Here is a 24,886-nt window from a genome sequence, read left to right as displayed (position 1 = left end):
GTTTATCATTCCTGGACAACACATTTGTTGATGTGTTTTCTTTTTTTTTTTTTTTTTTTTTTTTTTACTGTTTGTTTTCTCCTGCTACATTGTCTTTGTGTGAATTTGTTTCCAGAACCTGGTACCCTGAATCCAACTTCTCCATAAACACTCAGAATGCCACTTACAAGGCAAGTGGGTTTGATTTCTTCCCTGTTGTTGGAAAAGTTGGAGGGCGTTAAGGTGCTGTTGATGGTAGGAGGGGACCAAGCTTTTCTCATTGTTAAGTCCCTCTCGATGCAGATGTTTCCCTTGTGTTAAACACACACACACACACACACACACACACACACACACACACACCATTTAAGTCAGAAAGGAGAGTTTACCACACATCTCATCTCAGGTAGAAAGAAAGCTTCATTTGTCTCCCCCATCAAACAGCTGGAACACCTCACCGCTGAGATATTTTCACCCTTGCAATGTTACCTAAGGAACCCCTGTAGCCCCCTATCGGTTTCTAGTCTGTTTTATTCTTTTCTTGCGGCATTTATCTCTTTGTAAACACATCCTTCTGTTAATGTTTCCATAGTCATTGTCGAATTGGGGGTGGGGGTGGGGGTGGGGGTGGGGGTGGGGGATATAGCTTTGTGGAAGCAGGACCCCCCCCATCCCCACCTGCCTATACACTAAGGCGGCTTCTTATATGAGTTCCTGGCACATGGAAAATCCCCACGAATTGAGTATAGGACAGATTGAGGTCTCTGCTCTGTAGAAGTTAGCACTCGGCCCCTTCACTATGCTAATCTGCTTGGCTGTTTGAACATTTTTTTTATTCATCTATCAGCCCCGCCAGTAATAACTTACCCCCACCCCAGGGACCTTCTTCCGTGGCCATTCCACACCACCGAGCCCCCTGCTGATGTGCAATATAAAGTTTGCAGAAGCTGCCCAGGCTTGTTGGTCATTTCTGCCCCCCAGTATTAATACTTCATCCCCCCCCTCCCGCAACCCTGCAAGCTTTCCACAGGAAAAGCATTCGTCCTAAGCCAGAGAGTCAAGAAAGAAGAGAAATTTTTGAAGAGAGTATAATGAGGTGAGCTTTCAGGATACTGTTGCAGACGCCTATGGTATATGTGGGTAGCATTGTCCAAAGAACAATCTGTGCCTATGGATCTGAGTATCAGGAAGGCTCAAGATGAAATCATTTGCTGGAACGCATTCCCATGCATTTAATACTACTAAACCGGTGGGTGCCGGTGCTCACGTAGGGACTGTATAGAGACAGAGATAGCTAAGGAGAATAAACAGTGGAACACAGGCGATGAGAAGCAACCATGTCAGTAGTAAGGGAGTGCCAGAAGGCGGTTGCTGTGGATACCAAGAAAGTTTAAACTTAAATTTTCCAGAAAGAGAGAGAGAGAGAGAGAGAGAGAGAGAGAGAGAGAGAGAGTTGTTTGAGAGAGAGACACAGAGAGACAGAGAGACAGAGAGACAGAGAGACAGAGAGTTGTTTCTGGCCAATGGGGGCAAGTGTCACAAAGAATCTACATTTTTAAAAGGCTAGACAAATGCCCACCGGATTCAGCAGCTGAACCTTAAAGAACAATTTTAACTGAGTGACGGGAATAGATGCCTGACTGAGAGGGACTGGAAACGGACTTTTACAAGGTAAGTAATTGAGGAGACTTAAGGCAATACCCCTGAGAGGCTCGGGTTGGAGTCAGGAAGAAAGACAGGCTCATCCCTAAGAAGGAGTTTCCAAGCCCAAAATTGGTCTCACAATTGGACTCTCATAATGGATGCAGTTCATTGTATGCCAATTACCCTGCAACAAAGCAGTGTGTTCAAGAGCACGCTTCTGAGTGTCAGATTAGAGTACAGTCTCAGTTGAGAATCATGTTTCAATTTCATTATGATACATGAAGGCATTCCCAATACATGAACGAGAAAAATCCAATATGAGGAAAAGCCCAAAGCACACAAAGCCACACTCTGGGTATACAAGGGCAACAGCAACAAGAAAGTATGCCTAAGGTAGGGGACCAGAGAAAGGCATGGGGGTCATGGCTAGTATATATATATATATATATATATATATATATATATATATATATGTGTGTGTGTGTGTGTGTGTGTGTGTGTGTGTGTGTGTATATATATGACTGTTAGTTATACTTCTTGCAGAGTCTAAACACTGGTCAGGGTTATGATCCACAGCTAAATAAAGACCTTCAGGAAAGGCTCAAAGAATTGCCTGGCCAGATGAATGGCTAAAATGCCATCAAAACTTCACTTAGGATCATAACAGAAAACCATGTAGACTGAGACAGTGGGTGGAAAAAAAAAAGAGTTACATCGAAATTAAGAACCCATCCTACCAGCATCTTATGAATTGAAGCAAATAAGATGCCAATTTCTGCAGTGGTTGAGAAACTCAAAGACAAGGCAGACAGGAGAGATGTACTAACTTGGTAGATGCTGCTTATTCAAAATACAACCATGTAGAGTTTTCTCGACACTGCCTAAATACTAATGTATTTGATGCTGTATGTCTTCTCGAAGTGTATTTTCTCACTATGTATTACAATAATTAGGGCAGCGCGCAGCGTGCCGTGGTGTTCCTTCTACATTTATCCCACCTTGACTTTTGAGTTTTCATACAAGTAGTGCTGGAGAGGTAGAAGGTATTTCCTTTGACTTGTCTGAAGTCCACTCTTCAGAGAAGTAGACTTGTCCGTGGCTGAATATAGAACAGGGTAAAAAAGAAAAAGAGGAGAGGTGCCATTTTATATCTGTCGAAATATGAATAGTCATCTCCTTAGTTACAAAAAAAAAAATGTAAGCATGAAGGGTGGGTGGTACGGTTAGTTAGCAACCCACCAATCACAGATTTGAACGGAAAGGCTAAGGGATGTGACCCTTAGTTCCCGATTGCAAAGTTAAACACCTGCCAGAGGATTGGAAGAGTCTTTACAAGTCTCCCCACATGACCTCAGGTTGTACAGTTGAAGTGATGGTCAAAGGATTATGGGATTTGAGAGATACCTCAAGGCAGCAACAGATACATGTCCACCTCAGTGTTAAATATTATCTATCCCTTCTCCCCGGTCCCCCCACTCCAATCTTGTTTGTTTCCCTAAAATACTAGGTAATATTTACAGGGGCTTCAGTATGAATAATCAAGTATTTCGATATCCAAAGTTATTTAATGATTGAGACGATCATTAACCTAATCAATTTATGACTATAGGTCCTAATCTATTTATGGGTGGAACAGCTATGACAAAAATAAGGCCAGGTCATGTATCCAGGTAACACACGGCTGGTGAGCAGAAGAGCAGAAATTCAAGCCCAAGCCCTCTAGAGCGAGAGCTTTCGTGCTCAGCTCCTGGGATATGCTATCCCCTGTCTTATTTCAGCTCATCAATCCACTCTCTCTCCTGGAACATGACAAGATTGGTTAGCTGGCCCTTATTAAATTTGCGTGTTGTGTTGTTTTTTTTTTAATTATAAAAATTCCATGTGAATACATCTTCTAAGGTAAATCTCATAATGCCATGAATAAAATTCCATTTGATTGTGAACTATGGTCCTAGGTCCCTCCCCTGTGTGGTGGTTTTTTTCTTCCTAGATATTTTTCTGCACTCTTGTGGGCTTTTAAAAATAGTATGATTTGATAGCTAGTTTCATGATATGTCAACCATCTGAGAATTTCACTTTAAACTCTTTCAGGGCACTGTAAACAAAAAAAACCATGTGACATTTGAAAGGTGAAAATTCTGTTTCCTTTCTGGAAAATGTTGCACCTTCAAACAAGGTTGGTGTCACCCTACTGAAGTGCTCTACTCTGCTCATCTAGGTGCCAATGACACTTGGGGGGGAGGGGTCGTTGAAAGGAAAGGACTATCAAGCAATTGAGGAGCAACGTTTCAAATGAAATAGAAAGGGACATAGCCTCCTCATCTAGAGCTTCGTCATGCTTTAAGGCCAGGCCAAGTTCCTAATAATATACATACACATATAACCACAATATCCACTTGACCTATACACATCATTCTTATAACCTCTGGGAACTGGATTCTATTTGGTCCCACTCATTGGATGTGGCAGCTTGCCTCTATGTGGAAAGAGTGAACACATAAAGGCACACTCACCCCCAGAGTGTACATTCCCACAGACAGGAATTGTGCCAGGAAATGTTCGTGAACCCCAAAAGACCACAAAGGAGCTGAATCTGATGCAATCACATTAGGGTCTCTTTATTCAAGCTCAAGCTCGGGTCACCCTGTAAACCCGGAACAGCAGGAAGGTGGAGCCCTGAGCTTAGTTTTAGGCAAGCATTTATAGAGACAAAAAGGGGAGTATCTAGCCTGGTACACATAGGATTGGGGAGGCCATCATGGCCTTTAATATAATTGGCTGGTGCTGGGAGGCGAACCATAAATTTTACTTCTGTTTTCCTCCTGATTGGTGGTTGTTAGGAAGTGAAGTGTCAGAGGAGAGCTTGTAACCTGGGGGTGCAGATTTGTTGGGGGAATAATCTGGAAACTGGTGCTAGACACAGGTCTTGTTGGGCTGTAGCCTAGAAACTGGTGCTAGGTACTGACCTAGTTAACTTAGTTAACTTAGTTCAACCTTAAGATGGAGTCTGAACCCCAAAGATCTGGTCTCTCAGAATCACATCCCTCTCAGCATCTGATAGAATACCAATCCTTAGATCAACACCTCACAGGTAACAACTGTGTGTTAAGCGAATGAACGAATCTTCACATGAGTGGCTACCCAGGTTCCACAGTCTTACGAAACAGGATAATTCAATTAGCCATGACCTGGAAGAGTTAAGGTGACCTTAACAGTCACAGACCAATGGCATTCAATGAGAATGAAAACAGTACCTACCTGTGATGTACCAGGAAAAGCATTGTTTTAGTTAGACGGCAGAGTTAATAAAATGTCTTCCCCATGGATTTTTTTGTGCTACCTAAGGTGATTTTTTTTTTAACCTCTCCCCTGAGTTTCCTTACTTATAACAATGATGATAATAAAAACCTTCAGGCCTTAGGGAGGATTAAATGAAGTCATGAGCAAAACCATCTACCTGCGAATGAGACAGGAGCAGCAGTAAATGCCAATCCCACAACTATTTTCCTCCACCCACTCGACACCCCCTTACTAATAAGACTTGTGAATAAGCCTGCCTCTTCTCTCTTTTCCACTTTTCACAATCCATGGAACAACTAACTTCTTTATATTATTTACAAGTCTTAGTTAGCACAATGGCTTCAACCTTCCTAAATGCTGCAACCGTTTAATACGGTCTCTCATGTTATGATAACCCCTAACTATAAAATTATTTTGCTGCTACTTCATAATTATAATTTCGCTACGGTTATGAATTGTAAAAATCTTATATGCAGGATATCTGATACGTGACCCCCTCACAAAGGGAACAGGACTCCCAGGTTGAGAGCCACTGCCCTAGAGGGTTAAAAAGAATTTAAGACAACACAACTAAATTAAACAACCCTAATCCTTCCTCTAAGTCTGGCTCTTCCGATATTTAAAAATGAATACTCAGCAAGAAAAATATAATGAAATAGAGATTATCACTGTGAGAATGGAAGTCTTGGGAGGAGTTCAAACAGCAGCTGCTAGGAGGGGCTGATGGAGTAAGGAAAGGAAGGAGGAAAAACCATATAAATATACATTAAAAAAACAATACAAACCTAAAAGAATTTAAAATCTTGAAATAAAAGGATGACTACCCACAAATCAGTGGGGCATACCTATTGGCCTGAATGATCTCACAATTAGTCACAGCCTTAAAGCTGCCCTCCACTTCTTCCTGAACTGAAACTTGAGCAATGCCCAGCTTGATGAAGGCAGTGTGCCTGCCCTCTTTCTTAGGTATCTTATAAATCTTGATTAAAAACATAAATAAATCTGCCTTCTGCTTTGAGGCCTCAGGAGCGTCGAGAATAATTGAAGGATTTCTTCATGTGCCCGTGGCCTGAAGATTACATCGTTCCCTTAAAGACTGAGCAAGAGACATCCATTAAGAACTGTGGTCAACAGCATAAGCTAAACAGACGACACCCAAAAGACAAACAACACCTGGATTACTGAGGCCCAGCTCACCTATTGGTCAATGCCGATCTCAGACTTCCTTATTTATAAGGAAGTTCATAACCCTGTTGAATCCACCAGCTTATGCATCACCTAAAAGAGCTCTGAAGTGGAAATTAACAGCCTTCGTCGGCTTCTGAATATATTTTATAGACGCTCTACTCAGTACTCTTGCAGAACTCAGTATGAATGATTGGACAAGGAGATGCATCTGGACTCTACGGATTCCTGTGAGTTTTTACTGTGCTCCATAAACAGCATCAGGGTCTCATGGCTATGTTGTTAATGGAGAGCAGAATGGGAAGCTTCCTTTAAGAGACTCAGTCGAGCTTTTGTGCTAACTGCATACACTCACTGTTGATCTGACTTATCTAGAAAAAAAGCCGTGTCTCTAAAGCTGACCTCCGTACTTGACTCTTCATTCCAAATTAGCAACACCGAGCCTGATGCTATACATACACATTCATGGCAAGGATGGAGACACCTGAGAGCAGAAATATCTCAGATAAAAACTCTAGCTTGGTTAAAGTTGTCAATTAAAATTTACACTAATCTGATGCCGTCCTTCCTTGTTCAGTGAAGCAATTTTTCCCTAAGCCCAGCACCGGTTAGACCAGTAAATCATCTAAATTACAGTGTCAAAAGCCCAACCTTTGCTCTGCATAGTAGGACTGTGGAACTAGCCGCATCTCATGTGCAATCATACGCCATTCAGGGCACTCACCTGAAACCACTGAAAAGCATTTTCATTGTGTGCCGTGAAATCGGTTTTAAGCAGTTTGCTATTCTCCTACAACTATCTCCTTTCCTGGTGGCGAGGAATAGATTGGGTGGGATAGAGCAGAGATTTGGGAATAGTGAGTACAGTGCCTTAATTTAAAAGATTAATGAGGCATGGCAGAGATACAGGGATGTTTTAAAAAAATGTACCAAATCCTTACATCAAATACTTAGGTTCCAAGGAGCTTGTTCTCTCTCTCTCTCTCTCTCTCTCTCTCTCTCTCTCTCTCTCTCGTCTGTGTGTGTGTGTGTGTGTGTGTGTGTGTGTGTGTGTGTGTGTTGGGAGTGGGATTTGTGAACCTGCACACTCGTGCAAGTGTATATTAAGACCAGAAGACAACTCTCGGTGTTATATATTTAGGCACCACTGACTTCCTTTGCAAGGGGTCACTTGGCCTGCAGCTTACCAGCTAGGTGAGGTGATCTGGCCAGCGAGAACCAGGAGTCTACTTCCCAGTACTGGCTGGGATTACAAGCATGGCAAGCATTTAACTGACTGGTATATTTCCTTGGACTCCACTGTTAGTATTTAGGTTTATTATTTGATAAATATATATATATATATATATATATATATATATATATATATATCTCCAGGAGTGGGGAGGATCCAAAATACTATAAGTCTGAACATCGACGATTTGATAAACAAATTGTTTGATTAAAAAAAGGTTGATAAACAAATGAAACCACTACATAGAAGATAAAAATCTTCCCAGAAAACAAATCAGTAGGAAACAAGCTTTGAGGTTCAGGAGAGTGACGTTTATGATAAATAACCCTAGCAACGTGCCCATCGGCATCCCACTTGGCAAAGAATGGGTTACTCAGCTTTATAGAACCAACAAGATGCAGCTCAGCACCTACCACAACTGACCAGATTGCCCTATAGGAACTCAAACAAGTTTCTCTTCCTAAGTACACCTACCAAAAAAAAAAAAAAAAAAAAGCCAAACTCATCTCTGTCCCAAAGAACTGGGTCACATAGAAGATATCACACTCCACAATGTCATTAACATTGAACGGTAAGGAAACACGGTCCCCATAGGCCTGAAAGAGTTTCTTAAATGTGACCTACATTCAAGTATAATTATCTTTCTTTCCCAATTGGCAAACAGATACTGCATAACCCCGTCATCAAATCCCATAATTAATACACTTTTGAATGCTATAAGCCAAGTTATCTGACCTAAAATGTGGCAAGATACAGAAGAATGCAAAGCAATTAGTACCACATAGCTGCACCTTAGCCTTGGCCTGCGCTGCTCGGGGGAAACCACAACTTGCCTTTATGTAACAGGATTTATTTTGATTAGAGGCGTCATCCCCACATTCATGTAATGAGAGCTAGAAATGCTACAACCATAGCAAACAGTCAGGACTGGTCTTAAATATTGTTAAAAGCATACCCAAGATTTAAACTAAAGCATTCCCCCATGAAGCCCTGGGGCAGTAGCAATTTATGCAGACAGGTTAAATCATTTGTTGGTGCCATTGTATTTATTTGATTTTATCAGTGGGGTAGTAGAGAGAGAGAGTGAGGCACGGGATTTTAAAAGCACAGAAAGGTTGCCTCTAATCCAGTCGGCCCATTGGCTCTTTGATCTTAAGCAGATTCATCCTTAATATCTATTTCACAGCATTGTTATAAAGAATCAAAAATTGTAATAATTGAAGTATTTTTTTTTTACTGAAAATGAATTAAACAGATGTTTGAGTTAGTATGACATATTCTAATATTAATTGAGTTCATTTAGTGTTTGGGGCAGACCACTTGGGACATAATAAAAGGATTTCTTAGTGTTGGGACAGAAAAAAAAAAAAAAAAAAAAAAAAAAAAAGCATGCCAAAAGGTATCTGTTTGTATTGTTTGAGAATTCCATACCTGCATATAACACATTTGCTCAGATCCACCCCTTTTCCCTTTACTGGAACATAGCCACTCTCTAAAAGCCTCACCCATGAAGGAAGAAAACTGACTGTCTTTCCCCCAGCAACCCCTCCCTCACCCATGCTGGGAATTTGGCTGGCTTGGTCTTGTGCTGGTCTTGTGTAAGAGGTCAGAGTGGCTGTGAGTTTCTGTGTGCAATAGCCCTTTTATATCCAGTAAATACTGTTTTACTACATATACCTAGTACCTTCATCATCTTTCTGTCTCCACTTCTGAGATGATCCCTAAGCCTTAGGGGTGTGTGTGTGTGTGTGTGTGTGTGTGTGTGTGTGTATTTTTCAAAATGATGTGCGCTATGAATAAATACTATGTATAGAAATTTCAGAGCAGACAAACTAGTCTGGAATTCTGGATAAAGATGGTAGATTGTGCATGTGTTTATAATTCTCTTCCAATCCAAAGCCTCACTAAAGTGTTATTAAAGAACCCATAGGCCAGACTGATGGCTCAGAGCATAAGAGTGCTTACTGAGCAAGTGTGAGCACATGGGGTTCAGTCCTGCACCACTCACAAGAAAATTTGCCCCACTGTGTTGGGCAAAGAACCAGGCAGATCTTAGGGGTTTGGTGGGTTGCCAGCCTGTCTGAACCAGTGAGCCTTAAGTTCAGTGAGAACAATCTGTCTCACGGAACCAGGCAGAGAGCAGCAGTAGAAAGGATCCCTGACATATGCCTCTGACCTTTGTGGGCTTGTATACAGGAGGATACACATACATACACACAAATACACACACATACAAATACAAACATACATACACACATATACACACACGTACACACACATACACACAAATACACACACATACAAATACAAACATACATACACACATATACACACACATACACACATACACACACAAATACACACACATACATACACATACACACATACATACATACACACACACCCCTCCCCTGTGTACACACACACCTCCTCTGCACACATATATGTGCATGCACACACATACACACGCCCCTTCCCTGTGCACACACACACACACACGCCCCTTCCCTGTGCACACACACATGTTCATGCACACACATACACATACCCCTCCCCTGTGCACACACACATATCTCCTCTGTGCACGCACACACATAGACACACACACACACCAAGCCATAATAAAGGCATACAATGACAACTAACACACGATCTGTCACTGTGAGAAGTCACCCAGACTTTCAGGGTAAATGCCATTGAGGGGTTCACAAACTGTAGACAAAGAAGGTAGAATTATGTTCAGAGAACACAAGGGAAATGTTAGTAATCTTCACAGTGTAGAGGAAATTTACAAAAACTGGGCAACAGAGCTGCCATAGAACAGCAAGACCACTCAGAGTAGACTGCTCACCATGGAGGAAGTAAGTGCTCTTCCTGCAGTTGCACAGGTAACCACCAGAGCTGTGACAGAAATATGATGAGCGGAGGAACGGAGTGCCGAAGGTGACATTCTTATCTATTCATACGTTCTAAAAGGACAATTCCCAGTATTAGACAAGTCCGCTTTGCTTCACTGTAACAAACCACCTTGGGTTGTGGAATGATAAAAGATCTGTTAGCTTACAGTTTTTGAGGCTGACAATTCAACATTGGGTAAATCTAGAGGTGTCTGGCTCTTGGTGACAGTCCTCTGTGTGTGCTACCTTATGGCAGATGGTGTGGTGGGGGAGCCCGTGCATGGGAAGAGAAAACACATGGCAGAGGCAGGAAGCCAGATCATGAGAAAGGTGAGTGTTATGTTTTATAACAACCCACTCTAAGAGGAAGTCAGCGGGTTCCCATACATTTGGCTTTGATCCCTTTCGTGTGAAATAATTACCTCGGTCTAATTACCCCACCTTCTCTTAAAGGTCCCATCTCCAGCATCACCGCACTGGCGACCGAGTTTTAACACACAACCCCGGGGCCATGTACTCCTGCTATAGTCAAACCACAGCTAACACCTAAAAGCAGTAGCTTAGACAATAGCAGGACAAGCTGACTACTTCAGAGATGGAGGGAGTAACAAAAAAACAAACAAAACAAAACAAACAAACAAACAAACAAAAAAAAACAGGTTCCAAAATTAAAAGTTACACCTCAGCCGAGAGAGACACTGAGGCCAGAGAAGGGAGACATGGAAAAGTCAAGTCCGTGTCTGCCTAATTGTGACTTTCATTGTTAAAGTAGGTCGTTCTCATCTGTATCTTGATTAAAATTTTCTTAAAATAATTGCCATTAAAAATACAAACGTACCTCACCACAAAATATATAATCCAATATAATAAACGATGCATCTGAAGGTCTTGAGAAAATATTCCACACTACATTGAGAGCTGAACGTGAGTCACTTTATTTTTGATTGGTAGCCACTGACTAATTCTAAAGTGCTCAAGCCCAGTGAGAGGAAAACTGTCTTTCACCATACCCTTCCATCCGAAGACATCTAAACTCATCGATTACAGTGTACAGGGGATGCCTGATTGCTTTATGATGTCATTTGCTGCTACAGAAATTATTCATGATGCTCCCGCAGCAAGCCGAGCTACTCTGCGGCCAATACCTTGATTCAGAATCTGATACCTAAAGTGGTTTGAAGCACTTGCGATATTTAGATGCTGAGTGACCCAACGCCAGTGCCTTCACCTACATTCGAAACATGTCTTTTCTCCGGGAACTACAAGTGTATTTGCAACGAACGTCCCTCCAAGCAGCCGAGAACAAAGGAAATGTTCTGCAAAATGATGCTGAAACACTACCACTCAGGCAGGCCTTCTCACCAGCATCTTTTCTGGCGAATAGCATGCCTGCCTGTAACTCAGACACTGTTCACATTGGAAAGACAAAGCCGAGACGTCTACTTAAACGCGCTAACAGTGCCCTCTGCTGGCGGAGATGGGATGTTAGTTACAAGAACTTCGTCTCGCTGATAAACAGGAAAAGAAGAGGGAGGGGGAGAAAGAGGGAGAGGGAGAGATAGAAGGAGGAGAGGGAAGAGGAGTGGGAGGAGAAAGTAAAGCGGGAGGGGGAGAGAGAAGTGAAGGAGGAAGGGAAGGGGGAAGGAGGAGATGAAAATGAGACAAACGAAAGGAAAAAACTGCGTTTTAGTAGTCCCTTTTAAGGAAAGAAATGCTTGAAGCATCATGTAACATAGAAGATGCCAATATACTTCCTTAAATCCTAAAGTAACACGTGACCTTGACAGAAGGGTGTGTTAAGGAATGGTTTTACAGTGTCCATTCTTTGCCTTTCTAAGTCATTCATTCATCACAAGCTTCCCCTGGAGGTGCCCCCAGTGCTCTGAATATTCGACATGATACACTCAGCCTTTAGAGAAGATATTAACTGTACCAAGCAAAAATGTTTCCTTAGGTCACAGACCACGGCTCTTTCAGGGTCCCAGAAAGTCCCATGTTTATAAATTCTGAGGAAAATCTCAATGTTGATTTTTTTTGTACTGTTTTCCTTCAACATAAGATGTGGTTGTTTGAAGATAGCGAAATTAGCTTATTAAAAGAAAGAAACCGCTGGGCGGTGGTGGTGCATGCCTTTAATCCCAGCACTTGGGAGGCAGAGGCAGGCGGATTTCTGAGTTCAAGGCCAGCCTGATCTACTGAGTGAGTTCCAGGACAGCCAAGGCTATACAGAGAAACCCTGTCTCAAAAAAAAACAAAACAAAAACAAAAAACAAAAACAAAAAAAACAAAAAAAGAAAAAAGAAAGAAAGAAAGAAAGAAAGAAAAAGAAAGAAAGAAAGTGAGTGAGGTATATCCTTCAGGGTTGATGGGTCTGGAGACCCTGAAGTCATTGTATTTCACACAATGACTGTTAAGTTCTTAATCAATGGAATAGCAATTCAAATTCATTATGATATATATATATATATATATATATATATATATATATATATATATATGCTATTATATATTGTATATATATGCATAAGATATATATATATACAGACATGCAATATATGTGTATATGCATATGTATATGAAAGTCAATATTTCTAATATCATCCATCAAAAATCAGTTGGCTACCCAGCTTCCCATGCCACCACAGTAGTGGGATTAGCAATGTAAAAATGTTCTATTTTCACTAGGCATTCGCACTGGTGAGCACTGTGTACATATTTAAAAATGTTGTAGAGACGAGTTTCTTACGCTGCAGTGACACCACCACAGGGTCGTTTAACTGAAGGTGACCTTTCCAAAAATAGTGACAATAGCAGAAGACTCCTGGATGTGCAAGGACCAAAAATAAATTCAACCTCAGTTGTGTAATGGTTCCAAGGTGCTTCGGGCCAGGCTCGTCTGTGTGACACTGCAGAGCTTCTCTGTCGCCTCAGCTCAGAGCACATGTGTGCCCTGTATCCTTGTGCAAGCTGTTGCTCATCCCAAGGAGTCCACTGTGGCATCGTGCTTAGGCACACTGCATGCCATGGACCGTAGTGTTTTTACTGGACACACAGCTTCCTGCTCTTATAGAAATGTGAAAGCTGAATTATAGCAAGCAAAGGTGCCCCTGTCATCTTATCTCAGCCCGGGAGTGTCATACGAGTAAATGTTTGGATCGTATTATGTTTGAACGTCTGATTTTAAGAGTTGCTATCAAAGTTACTGGTGAGCCCCTAAACAAGACCATTCAATTCATTTTAGCTTGAGACTCAGGCTGAACTTCCAACAAGTTTTACAACAGCCCTACACATATTTCTGTATTTTGGACTGTGTATTTATGCAACATGGCTTTCTCAGCATTGATAATTATAAAAAATCAAAAGTATCAATCAGTTGTTTAAAATGCTGGAGATCTTCCATGTCCGGCCATATTAAATATTCAGGTGAAGCTCAATTCTTGTCATATTTACTATGGATATGCAAATCCTCATGGAAGAATCTGCGAGTCTAAAATAAGTACTTGTGAATTAATGTTCCAGTGAACCAGCAGTGTTCCTTCCTTAATGCCTATGTGCACACAGCCCCACATGCTACAAATGCTTCTCTGGTCCTGGTCCTGCTTGCCTTCCTCCTTACCACTCCACAGCTTCCCCTGATGCTGACTTCATTGTCATCGCCCTGTTTCCCTTTGCGCTCCTATGTTCCCACACTTTCCATGTAAGCACATGGCAAAACCAAAAAACGTGTGTCTTGTTGCTTTACCTAAAGTCTTTTTGTCTTGTATCATGAAGGCAGTGTCCATATCTCAGAATAGAATAACTATTGGTCTAGGTGACCGAATCTCAAATGAAGGTAACAACTGTACTTCTTCTTCGGTGTAGCTGGACATGCTTGGTGGATACCACCGATGTCCTGAGATTTGAGTTTTGGAGGGGGGACGTTACACGTTGAGTCCCTAATACCTCAGCAAGGTCTGTGATGTTGGCAAAGTCACAAGCCCTCTCAGAGTGTGCCTCTCTATTTTCAAATAATAAGGCCTCATGGATCTGTCCAGAAGACTAAAGAGGATACAATTTAATCCTTATACAATAGTGATGTGTCATAGGTATTCGATAAACATTTGTTGACATCCTGACCTACAACACCAGGCAAGTCACTGTGACTTGCTAACATCCCCTGCATGTCCACTGTTCTGACTCGGCAGATCTGACCCCACGGAGTCCACCCTGGTGCTTGGATCTCAGACAGCACTCTCGGATCTATCTCAGGGATAGCTGGACCACAATGTCTGCACTCCGCCTATGAGAGAGATCAGGCCTAGGAGGGTTATACAACCTGATGTTTTAATCATGGAATTTGATTTTAGGTCAGAAAGATTTATTCCTGACTGATACCTTCCCCGGTCGTGTAACTGACCTTAATGAACCCCCAGAGAAAGCTTGGGACTTATCTCTAGCCCCACACTACTCCAACAGCGAGCCATGACTCCTGAAATGATGGACAGATCACGTGATTCCTTCACCCGGGCTCTCCCTCCCCAAAGGAGGCAGGATAAAGTGTTTCATGGAAATCAACTGGAACTAGAGCCAGATCACCTGGGATCAAGCGTTTCAACACCACAGCTCTGTAGCCTTAAAACTGAGTCCGTAGGATTGCCCTATCGTGTCTGCTTAGAGGGTTGTTTTGAAGGAGAAGATAATCCTGTGTGGAAAGGAGCCAGGCATGGAAGACAAGTTCGCTGATAGTGGGTGCGTAGCCAAAGAGAACCAGAGCGTAGGACTCCTTCCCTGCCTCCACTTCCCCCAGACACCTTCTGTTCCGTTCACATAAAATCAAACGAACCACAGCCATTGGGATGGTGTTTTGGAAAACTTAGACTTTGAAATTTACAAAAGAAGAAGAAATAAGGAATTAATCAACAAGATAAGCTGGGCTCAGGACTCAGTTACCAGATGCAGCTCTGTGTCCCCTGTCCAATCCCAGTCGGTCCCCAGTGTCAGCAACTCAAGGGATGCAGTTCTCATTCCTGGCCCATACTGTGAAAACGACAGCAGCAAATCCCCTTTATTTATTTTTAACAAGTTGCTCGATCCTGATGAGCTGCTAAATCAGCCTCCCCGTCTCTCGATGCTCCTAGAAACTAAATCACGGACACTGCCGTTCCTTGTTTCTTATCTACAGCATCCATGGTCCATGGTCAGACCCATACTGCAGGAACCATGGATGTGACTTGGGTACATGTCCGCCTTCCTGACTTTAGTCTCATTTAGCCATCTTACAGTTCTTGGTACTTGGTAGTTGCTTGCATCTTCCTACAAAAGGGACTCTCTGTAGCTGACATAAGCCAGGGAGGAATTTATTCCAAGGATGTTGAGTAATTGCTAGAATCTACAGGGAGCTGAGGGATTTGCCTTTTAAATATATGTGTCTGGAAACCAGGCCTGCGAGGAACATGATAAATCATATACAAATAGCATCCTTCGGTGTGGTCTCCCATCTTCGGTCTGGTCACCGCTGAAGAATAAATGCTGCCCATGACACCAACCCCTCACCCTTGGGTCCCTAAGAATTGTCACTGCTCAGCCACACCATTGCCCTGAGGAGCCAGTCGTGAGGCTACAACAGAACTTTCCCCTTTCTCAGTCTACCTCGAACAATTAACCACAACTGGAAATGAGAGCACGTGTCAATGTCTACGGAGGTTGTAGGACACCAGAGGTGACTTTCTCCTCAGCAAGACTTCCAAGATCATGAATGCCCTTCATAGGACAAATTCCAAGTTCTGGACAGTCCAAATTATAACAACAGCAGTTACTGCACCTACCTTTTAGCAAGGACTTGACGTTTCACTTGCTTGATGTACATCTAAAGATAACAGTGCGTGGCTCTTGAAATAAATTAATCGAAATGAAGCCTAATACTATATAATGTCGTTTGCTCTGGGTTCCTGCAATATCCCCTCTTGAGTCTTCCTTTTGTTCTGAATTGTTAACAGCAGCCAGACACAGGCTCTCTCTCTCTGTCATGCAGAGTGGCTGCTAAGAGCAGCAATCATTGTCATTCTGGTCCCCCCTTGCCTGGCTGGCACTAGCCCTGGAGCTTCTGACTTCCCTGTTCCTTGACTGTGTGTTCTTTTCATCGTTTTCTTGCCCTTTGGGCTGCTAACTCCATTGGGATCACTTGTTTTTGACCCTGGTCACTCTGGTGTTTCTCAATAGGGGCACTACTAGCTTTTGTTCAGAACAGTTCTTTGTCTCCTGTCTCAAGAACTTTTAACAGCCCTGGCCTATACTCCCTCAATACTCAACTAGTTCTACAATCACAGTGACAACCCAAAATTGGATGCACATTTTGTTCTTGGTTTACAATTAAGAGCAGGAGGAAGAGCAGTGTCCAATCAGGAGGGAGCACTCTATGAGAAAGGCCCATTTTACCACCTGGCCCCTTGGTTACCGGCTCACCTCTTCCTGCTTTCATGGCTGGATTCGAACCCAGATGCTTGTCTATTCCTGACAACTTAGAATTCTGCATACCTTTGGGGGGTGGGGGATTTGTTGACCAAAATTAGCATTGGGAAAAAATGTAGTGCAATGATTGAACATAGAGTGAAACCCATTTGCAGTGGGATGTAAACCATTTCATCACTCTGAGCTCCATTCAGTTATTCCTTGGCTGTAAAAGTAGATATGCTGTACATAACACTCCACAGAAGCAGAACTGAAGAACTCTGTGTAGGTGACTTACTGTGAGACTGGTCTCAAGACACATGAGATGGAAAAGCAGGATGGAACTCAGAAGAAACCAAACAGGGAAGGCCTGAAACATAGATCGAACAGAGCCCATGCCACCTCAAGACCAGAAATTGGCATCTGGTACCCTGGAGTCAAACAGAACTTAGCTGAGGTCTAGCTGGGAGGAAGTGTCTCTTCCCACACAAAGGAAGTGGGTGAGTTACCATCAGCCTGTGGACCCAGCTGCCAGGGTATGGGTAAAGAGCAAGAAAGGAAGCCTGGGCAGGGTGCTCCCAATGCCCATGGCAGGGAGTTATACAACACTCTTAGAACACAGAGTTTGATGCACAGTATGCAGCTATTGGGTGTCACAAGTTGAGCCAATACTGTCATTGCCCTCTGACAGGTGGGGAAGATGGCACTGCAGATGAACTAAGGAGTCAGAAGGAACTTCTCCAGACACTAGTAGCTCACAGAAGCCTGAAGTTTCTCTAGCCTTAGTCCCCACTCTGTGGGGGTCACACAGCCTCTTTCATTTTTCTATTTTCAGAGTGAAAAGAAGGACCGAAGTCAGAACAGCCAAAAATTAGTAAGGAAACACTGAAAGGAGGCAGCAGTCCCAGCCCTGGTTAGAGATTTTTGGAGCTACAGTTACTAGAGCTGTACTCTGTGTACAGAGGTAGAGCCTTTGTTTCTGTTGGGAAGCGGGGAAGAGAAAAGGACGGGAGGCAGGGAGATAAGGAAAGGAGAAAGAAAGGAGGGGGAGGGAGAGACAGGAAAAAGGAAAGGAGAGATGAAGGAGAAAAGAGTGAAAGAGGGGAGAGAAGAGGGGAGAGGAGGAAGAAGGGGAAAAGAAAGGAGAAGGAGAAAAGGAAAGAAGAGGGGGGGGGGAGAAGTGAGGAAGGGAGAATGGAGGAAGAGAAAACCAGAGCTACAGTGGGACGTTGAAAATGTCATGGATATAATGGTATTATTACAAAAAGAAAAGAAATGGAAGCTAATTGACACAAATTTTCAGAAGAACCACTTCCTCCATGTTGGGGATTGCTTTCCTCCCTAACACAGGCAGCAAAGGGAGCCTTCCACCGGGCTGCATGTGTTGACCAATGAGAAAAGAGAAAGACAGAATTAACTAAAGTTAAGCCTGTTTCCTACTTACCTTAGAACTCGTAGAATTCGCAGAAGTTGATAGTCTGTGATAAACTTTTCTTGGGGGAGGTATAGCACATGTTTACTCACCACAGATAAGGAACTGGGGACAGGCTGAAGTATGGATACCACCAAAGTCCAATTTGGTGAGCCAGTGAGTTTTATTGGAATTCCTTACAGGAGTAGGGGTGAGGGATTATTTACAGGACTTACTCAAAGACAGCTGCATCACCAAAGGCCAGCCTTTAATGGGTGACAGCTCACAAAGCTGGGAACCTGGAGCACACTGCATACCCTGCAAGCAGCTCAACAGGTTAGAGCGTATGGTTTCCCGATGCCTCAGTTGGCCTAAACCTCTTCCAAGCTGCTCAGCTGGTCTGCTTCTCCCAGGCAGCTGATCTAGTCTGTGGCTTCTTTGCAGCTCAGTTTGTCTGAGTCTTCTTTGCTACTTAGCACTACTGACTCTGGCAGGGAAGGAACTAGTGAGTCTGGTCAGTTTCAGGGACTTCCTGATGCTGTTCTGGGTTGTTTGCCTTCCTGTTAAAAAGCTTCTCTGTAGGAAGGAATGTTTCAATCTCTGAGAAAACTGTTCCACAATGGTTGATGTGCATGATACAATGTTTTAAGATATGAAGAACTTATAATTGAACCATTTCTTATGCAAGGACAAAGATAAAGGGAAGAGCTGGAAGGGGAGATGCTTCTTTGCTCTTTAGCTTTATTAAAATGCCTTATGATCTCTTAAATTTTGCTGTAAGCTCAGATTCTGCCTTTGTTCTTTGTTTGCCACCAACAGGTGCCTTGCTTAGGAGCAAACTGATGCTGAGCTGCTGGGTGATGAAGCTTACCTGCCCGCACCAAACAGATTCTGCACACTATGCTGTAATTTCTTTAAAACAAAATAACATCACGTTTCAAAAAGTATAAAAATGATAGCATAGTGTCTTAGTTAGGGTTTTACAGATGTGAAAAGACACCATGACCAAGGCAACTCTTAACTGAGGCTGGTCTATAGGTTCAGAGGTTCAGCCCATTATCATCAAGAAGGGATCATGGCAGCATCCAGGCAGGCATGGTGCAGGAGGAGGTGAAAGTTCTACATCTTCATCTGGAGGCTGCTAACTGAGTACTGGCTTCCAAGCAGCTAGGATGAAGGTCTTAAAGCCCACACCCACAGTGACACACATACTCCAACAAGGCCACATCTACTCCAAGAAGGCCACACTTTCTAGTAGTGCCATTCCCTGGGCCAAGTATATACAAACCATCACACATAGATTAAAAAAAAAAAAGAGGAAACAACTTTTTCACTGTCCCAAAATAATGACTGTTAGCATTGTGTGGTACCCTCTTATGGACATTTCCAACACACAGGTAATGCATATATAAAAACCCATATGAATAGACATAACACATCTTAATAGTTAATATGGACATTTTTGTGAACATTCTGTTCAACAAAAATTAAAATGAAATCATCTTTTACATCAACTCTTTTGGTTTAGTGCAGTGTGGTTTGGAATGGTATGATATGGCCCAGTGTACTCTCAGTTTAATGGGAATGTAGGAGTCAATGATATGATTCTATTTTAACCTTCTTAATATACTGAATTTGACCCATGAGCTATTTGCAGCTTTACTGTTATAAACAACGCCGTGATGAACATCCTGAGCTGGGAAATCATGAAGCACAATCATAATTAGTTTCCTGGGATTGAGTCCTAGACAGGACATTACTAAGTCAGAGCACTGTCACATTTTCAATTTTATTTGCATTGTCAAATGACCTTTCTGTAACATTTCTATGCTCACAGACTTCACAGGAACACATGGTTGGTTCTTCTCACAAACTGTGCAACTTTGTAACCTCCGAAAATTTGGTGGTTGAGTTAGTCATTTTGCGTTGCTTTAACAAAATGCCATAGGCTAGGCTAGGTAACTTATAAAGAATAAAAGTGTTTTTTTAGACCACAAGAACCTATCCTCTACTGAAGGCATATTTTACACAGTATTCCAAGCGTCTAGTACATAAGTAGCAGTAGATAGTTTTTACATCAGCTTGACATCTGGAACTAGGGTTGTCTGTGTCTGGGCCTTCTCTGATGTTAGGTATAGAGACATGTGCACTACAGGCTTGTACAGTGCCTCTCCCTAACTAGGCAGCCACAGAGCCCCAGGAATGGCATAGGGCCCTGGGGGCTCCTGGAAAAATACTATGTGTCATATCTGGAACGTGACTTTGTCAGATAGCTCTTTATACATTTCCTTTCTGGGACTCCCGTTACAGCTGAAAACTGATAATGTCCTGCTCATACTAGCAAACAATTTAAGGAATTTTACAATGTATGTAATCATATTATTAGAATCTCTTGCAATCCACAGGGTCAAGCTATTGTGGAACAGCACTGGTCCACAATACTTCAATAGCAAACTTTAAAAATAAAAAGGGTACATATACACCCGCCTAAACCCCCCACTTATTATGCTATATTTAGCATAGATTTTAGGATAGCTTTTTTTTTTTCCTTTAAAGGCTAATGCTTCTTCTGCTGCCCAGTGATATTTTGCCCTAAAGGAGACACAGCCTAAAGTATATGTTAAATGAAAAGACCTAGAAACCAATCCATTGTAAGGGCTCAGTGTCCTTCTAACATCAGGGCAAAGTTAGTCTTCTGTCTTCCCAGAAAATGAACAAAGTCCCAGACGTCTCCCACTCTGATGCATCTGACTAGAGCAGCATCCCAGAGACCATCCGACAAAAGAAGTCTCTGAAGATAGACAACCAATCCATCCGGAGAAGATGTCCCAAGAGGAAGAATGAACCAATGACTTAAGGAGATGACAAGGACATAACACTATTGAACCCCCAAATTATGCTGTTATGTTTACTGACTATGTATTACATATTAATTCTCATCTTATCAGTGCAAAATCCAAATGTGGATTTTTTGTGGGGGTTGGGGGGAGATAAAAGGCACCCCTGTGATAGGAAGAAGCCATTACGATTTTGTTTTGCCATGCTAAGGATTTTAATTTTAATTACCAGCCCCAGGAGTTGTTACTAGGATACAAAGAGAGGTCTCCAAAGTGACCTGCATTATTACTAAAACTACTAATATTACAGTGAAGATGTGAGCAGAAATTAATGAAGAGGTATACAATTTTACAAAATAGAGCTACTATTGACTGTTGTTCAGCCATGGTCTTGGTTGTCAACTATTTCCTTGTATGTGTTGCTTTAAATGTGTCTGTCCGATTTCTCTCACAACCATCAGTAGCCATATTAATAATCTGCATAAAGAGATAAACAAAAGCTCTCAGTGACTTTTGCATGACCATCATGGTTAACATGGCCTTCCCTTTTCCTTGGTCCTCCGTTAGCTATTCCTGCAATTCTGGTATGCTTGCCTGTATGAGTTAGACTAGCCATGAAGGCATTGCTATCGACCTTGCACCTATTGCTGCCACGGTTTCCTCTTAAAAAAAAAATAAAAAAATAAAATAAATAAATAAATAAATAAATAAATAGGCAATGTGGGAGGAACAGTGGTCCTTGTGCTTGCTGATAAACACCAGAGGAACCAGAAATGTTAAACACACAGTTTTTCTGTCAAACGAAGAGATGCATAACCCGTTATCTGCCCAGAGGGCAGGGAGCAGATGTGGTTATTAGCCTGGTGATCTTTGCACACAGTAGATCCTCCTCCAGACCCTTATCATGAGTTCGACTTTTGTTGTTTTGTTTTGTTCTGTTCTGTCTTGTTTGTTCAATCTATCCATAGAACACATCTTTATGGAAGCTGTCACACGGACTGCACAAAGAATCTCAGTGTAGTCACATCTTAAGGTTTACTGTGCATGGGGACTTGAGTTATTATCAGCAGGAAAGCCTTTCACCAAATTGGGCTGTGCTGAATATGCCTAGAATAAACTATTCAAAGTTAGAGTCCTGAAATTTGAACCAACACCAGCTACATAGCGGTTTTGAACTGAACTACCTTCTGGCCTCACAAAGACTGATGCTTTTGTAGCCGTGGTACCCACAGAAGTCTCAGGCACGGTTATCTTTAGAGGCTGGGAAGTCCAAATCAGGGCAGCTACATGTGATGGGAAGATAAGCAGGTATGTAAAAGAGAATTGAAACATGGAAGAGGTAAACTCCCCTGGTAGTAGCAGCCTTCTATGGAGACAGCTAACCTACTCCCACAATAACTACATTAATCTATTTCTGGGGGCTTCATTAAGGTATCCAGCATCTCCTACTAGGCCCTTCTGCTCAACATGACTCACTCGGGGACTCAGTTCCCAACACAGGACTTCTGGGGGGACAAAACCTTCAAACCAAGCAGAAATAAAACTGACATATTATGCTATTATTAAATATGTCACTGTTTAAAGTATCCCAGTACATATGGAAGCCACCCAAATTTCTCCCACAACTAGATTTTCTCCTATACTTATAACATTGATGAATATAGATTCAGACAATATTGACCTAAAAATAAATCCTTAAAAACCAATATGCAATATACTCTGTGTATAACTTTTCGGTCTACGTAGAAAGTTGTTGACAGTGAAAACCAACATCTGTATTCTTTCCTGATGCGGAAGCTTGAACATGGCTTATTCAGTACGCAGATTGCCAGTACCATTTCCTCATCCAGCTAGCTGACAAATAAGGGGGGAAAAATTAGCTGAAATTAGTTGAAAACTTGTTCAAGTAAATAGAATGAAATGGGGAAAATATCCTTGCTGAACCACAATGCAACCAGCAAGCAGACAGGCAGCTTTGGTATTAGGAAAGACAGTTTGTTCCCAGCCACAGCAGGGATGTACTGGACCGTGTCGGGTGACGTGTGGCTGTTCTAGAAACCAGGAACACAGCGACGACTCTTACCCTCTAACTCTCCGGCAGCCTCCAACCCACTGTTTATGGATTTTGTAAGTTTATTAGAAGCCATCCGCTAAGCCCTTTGAACTCTTGCAGAAGAGTGCTTTATAAATAGAATTTGAGCCTGTGGGGTCCTATCCCAGTGAAGCTAATTTCGCGTGTTTCATTAAAAAAAATATTATTGCACAAGTGAACTAATACAAGACAAACAAGAGCAACCCAGCCTCACAATCTACTAGTTTTGGGGATGCTTTCCTGAGAGTCTCCTTTTATGCATGACTTACCATTTACCATCTTTGTTGGTGACAGTTCAAATCATTGTCTTTTTTTCTCAAATAAACACTTAAGGGACTGGAGAGGTATATTAGCAGTTTAAAAGGGTAATTGCTCTTCCAGAGGACCCAAATTCAGTTCCTTAAACCCATGAAGGGCAGCCTTTAACTCCACCTTTAAGGTATATACTCTCAATCAGTTTGTTCAGGCACTGGTTTACACTGGTGGGCTATACACAGTATACAAGTACATACACATACATAAAAAATAATTTAAGGAAACGATCTTTTAAAAGCGAAATAAAATATGTGAGCCGGCAAGAAGCAGTTTCTGAAGAAATGTCTGTTTTTTTAAAAACACTCACGACTCTAGAATTTGTTCTTAATTTAATGATAGGTAAAGGAGACCTTATGACAGCAGTACGCTCAAAAGATATTTGCCAACCATTTAGTGAGCAAAGGGTTAACACCCAAACTATATGAGGACTTGCTTTTCCAGGCCACACTGTGAGACTCAGCTCAGAGGGAGCATCTGGCTGCCAGACCAAGGTCTTAGGCACTGAGATCAGTTCCCTTGTGCCTAGTGAAGGTTTCATTCAGAAGCCATCCCTCTGCCTTCATCCAGGCCACCCATGGGAAAGGCAGGACTTAGTGATCAATAGGACTTGCCAGCTCCCAGATGGCCCCAGGAGCCATGCTCCCTCTGCTCAGTCATCGGCTAAGTTTAAGCTCTCTTAACTTCTCAGTGACGGTTAGCCTCTGAAGAAAGAGCTGACGTGCACATGATGTCGAAAAAGAAAACTTCTTTTAGTCCTTGCTGGGTGAACTTCAGGGAACCTAAGCCACACCTACACTTCTATTCATTGATTCTTTCTGTGTATCTACCTGTCCTTCATCTGAAATAACACCCTTTGCATCCATGCCTGTTGCCCTCGGTCTGCTAAAGGTATGCAGTGTTTGAAATACACGCTGGGTGTCTTAACCTTGTTAGACTGAGTACTCGATACCTTGATGGAGAAAAACAGGGCATCTAAAAGGTGATGTGTTGTGGCTAGCCCAAGCCTTGTATTTTGATGCTAGTTCCACTTTCTTGGGAGGGGCTGCAGAGGAGGAGTGAGTCAGTACACAAGTGACTTCTTGTAAACCTTCTGTCCACCTTAATTTGTAAAATAAAGGCTAGAGCCAGTGATTGGGCAGTAGAAGGGGAGGTGGAGGAAAAATTGGGCAGTAGAAGGGGAGGTGGAGGAAAAAAGACTTAGGGGAGGAGTCAGAAGAGGAGGAGTCAGAAGAGGAAGTTGACAGGAGAGAGGCTACAGGGACCACGAGGAGCCAGAGGTGGAAGGACAACTGAGGAGAAGCACGTGGCCTGAAAAAAAACCAGCAAGTTATAAGGGATCTCATAGCTGGGGGATAGAGTAGTGTGATGGCAAATCTGCCCAATCTAGGCGTGCAGTTTATATACATAAACATTGAGTTGTGTTTTTCTTGACGGTCTTATTTGGGTGGGAGATTTACCGTGACAGTGATGTGAGGATGAGGAGGGCTGGATGAGCAGACACTGAAGGCAGGCAGGTGACTCAGATGAGGTAACAGCACCTGGGAATGGCCAAAGGTGAAGAAGAAA

At 42.4% G+C, this 24,886-nt stretch overlaps 1 long non-coding RNA gene across 2 annotated transcripts; it reads left to right on the top strand.

Annotated features, from left to right (window-relative positions):
- The first annotated feature begins 5,996 nt into the window (after positions 1–5,996).
- LOC143436115 (uncharacterized) lies at positions 5,997–23,346 on the top strand. Of its 2 annotated transcripts, XR_013106323.1 has the most exons (4): positions 5,997–6,338; positions 10,496–10,569; positions 18,896–18,981; positions 20,784–23,346. It is a non-coding gene; the product is annotated as an uncharacterized LOC143436115 (long non-coding RNA). The 2 variants fall into 2 exon arrangements; XR_013106322.1 differs by having other exon boundaries at positions 18,896–23,346.
- The last annotated feature ends 1,540 nt before the right edge of the window (positions 23,347–24,886 follow it).

The sequence above is a fragment of the Arvicanthis niloticus genome, chromosome 22, assembly GCF_011762505.2.
Source record: "Arvicanthis niloticus isolate mArvNil1 chromosome 22, mArvNil1.pat.X, whole genome shotgun sequence".
Taxonomy (NCBI): domain Eukaryota; kingdom Metazoa; phylum Chordata; class Mammalia; order Rodentia; family Muridae; genus Arvicanthis; species Arvicanthis niloticus.
This window is presented reverse-complemented; position numbering and strand designations above follow the sequence as displayed.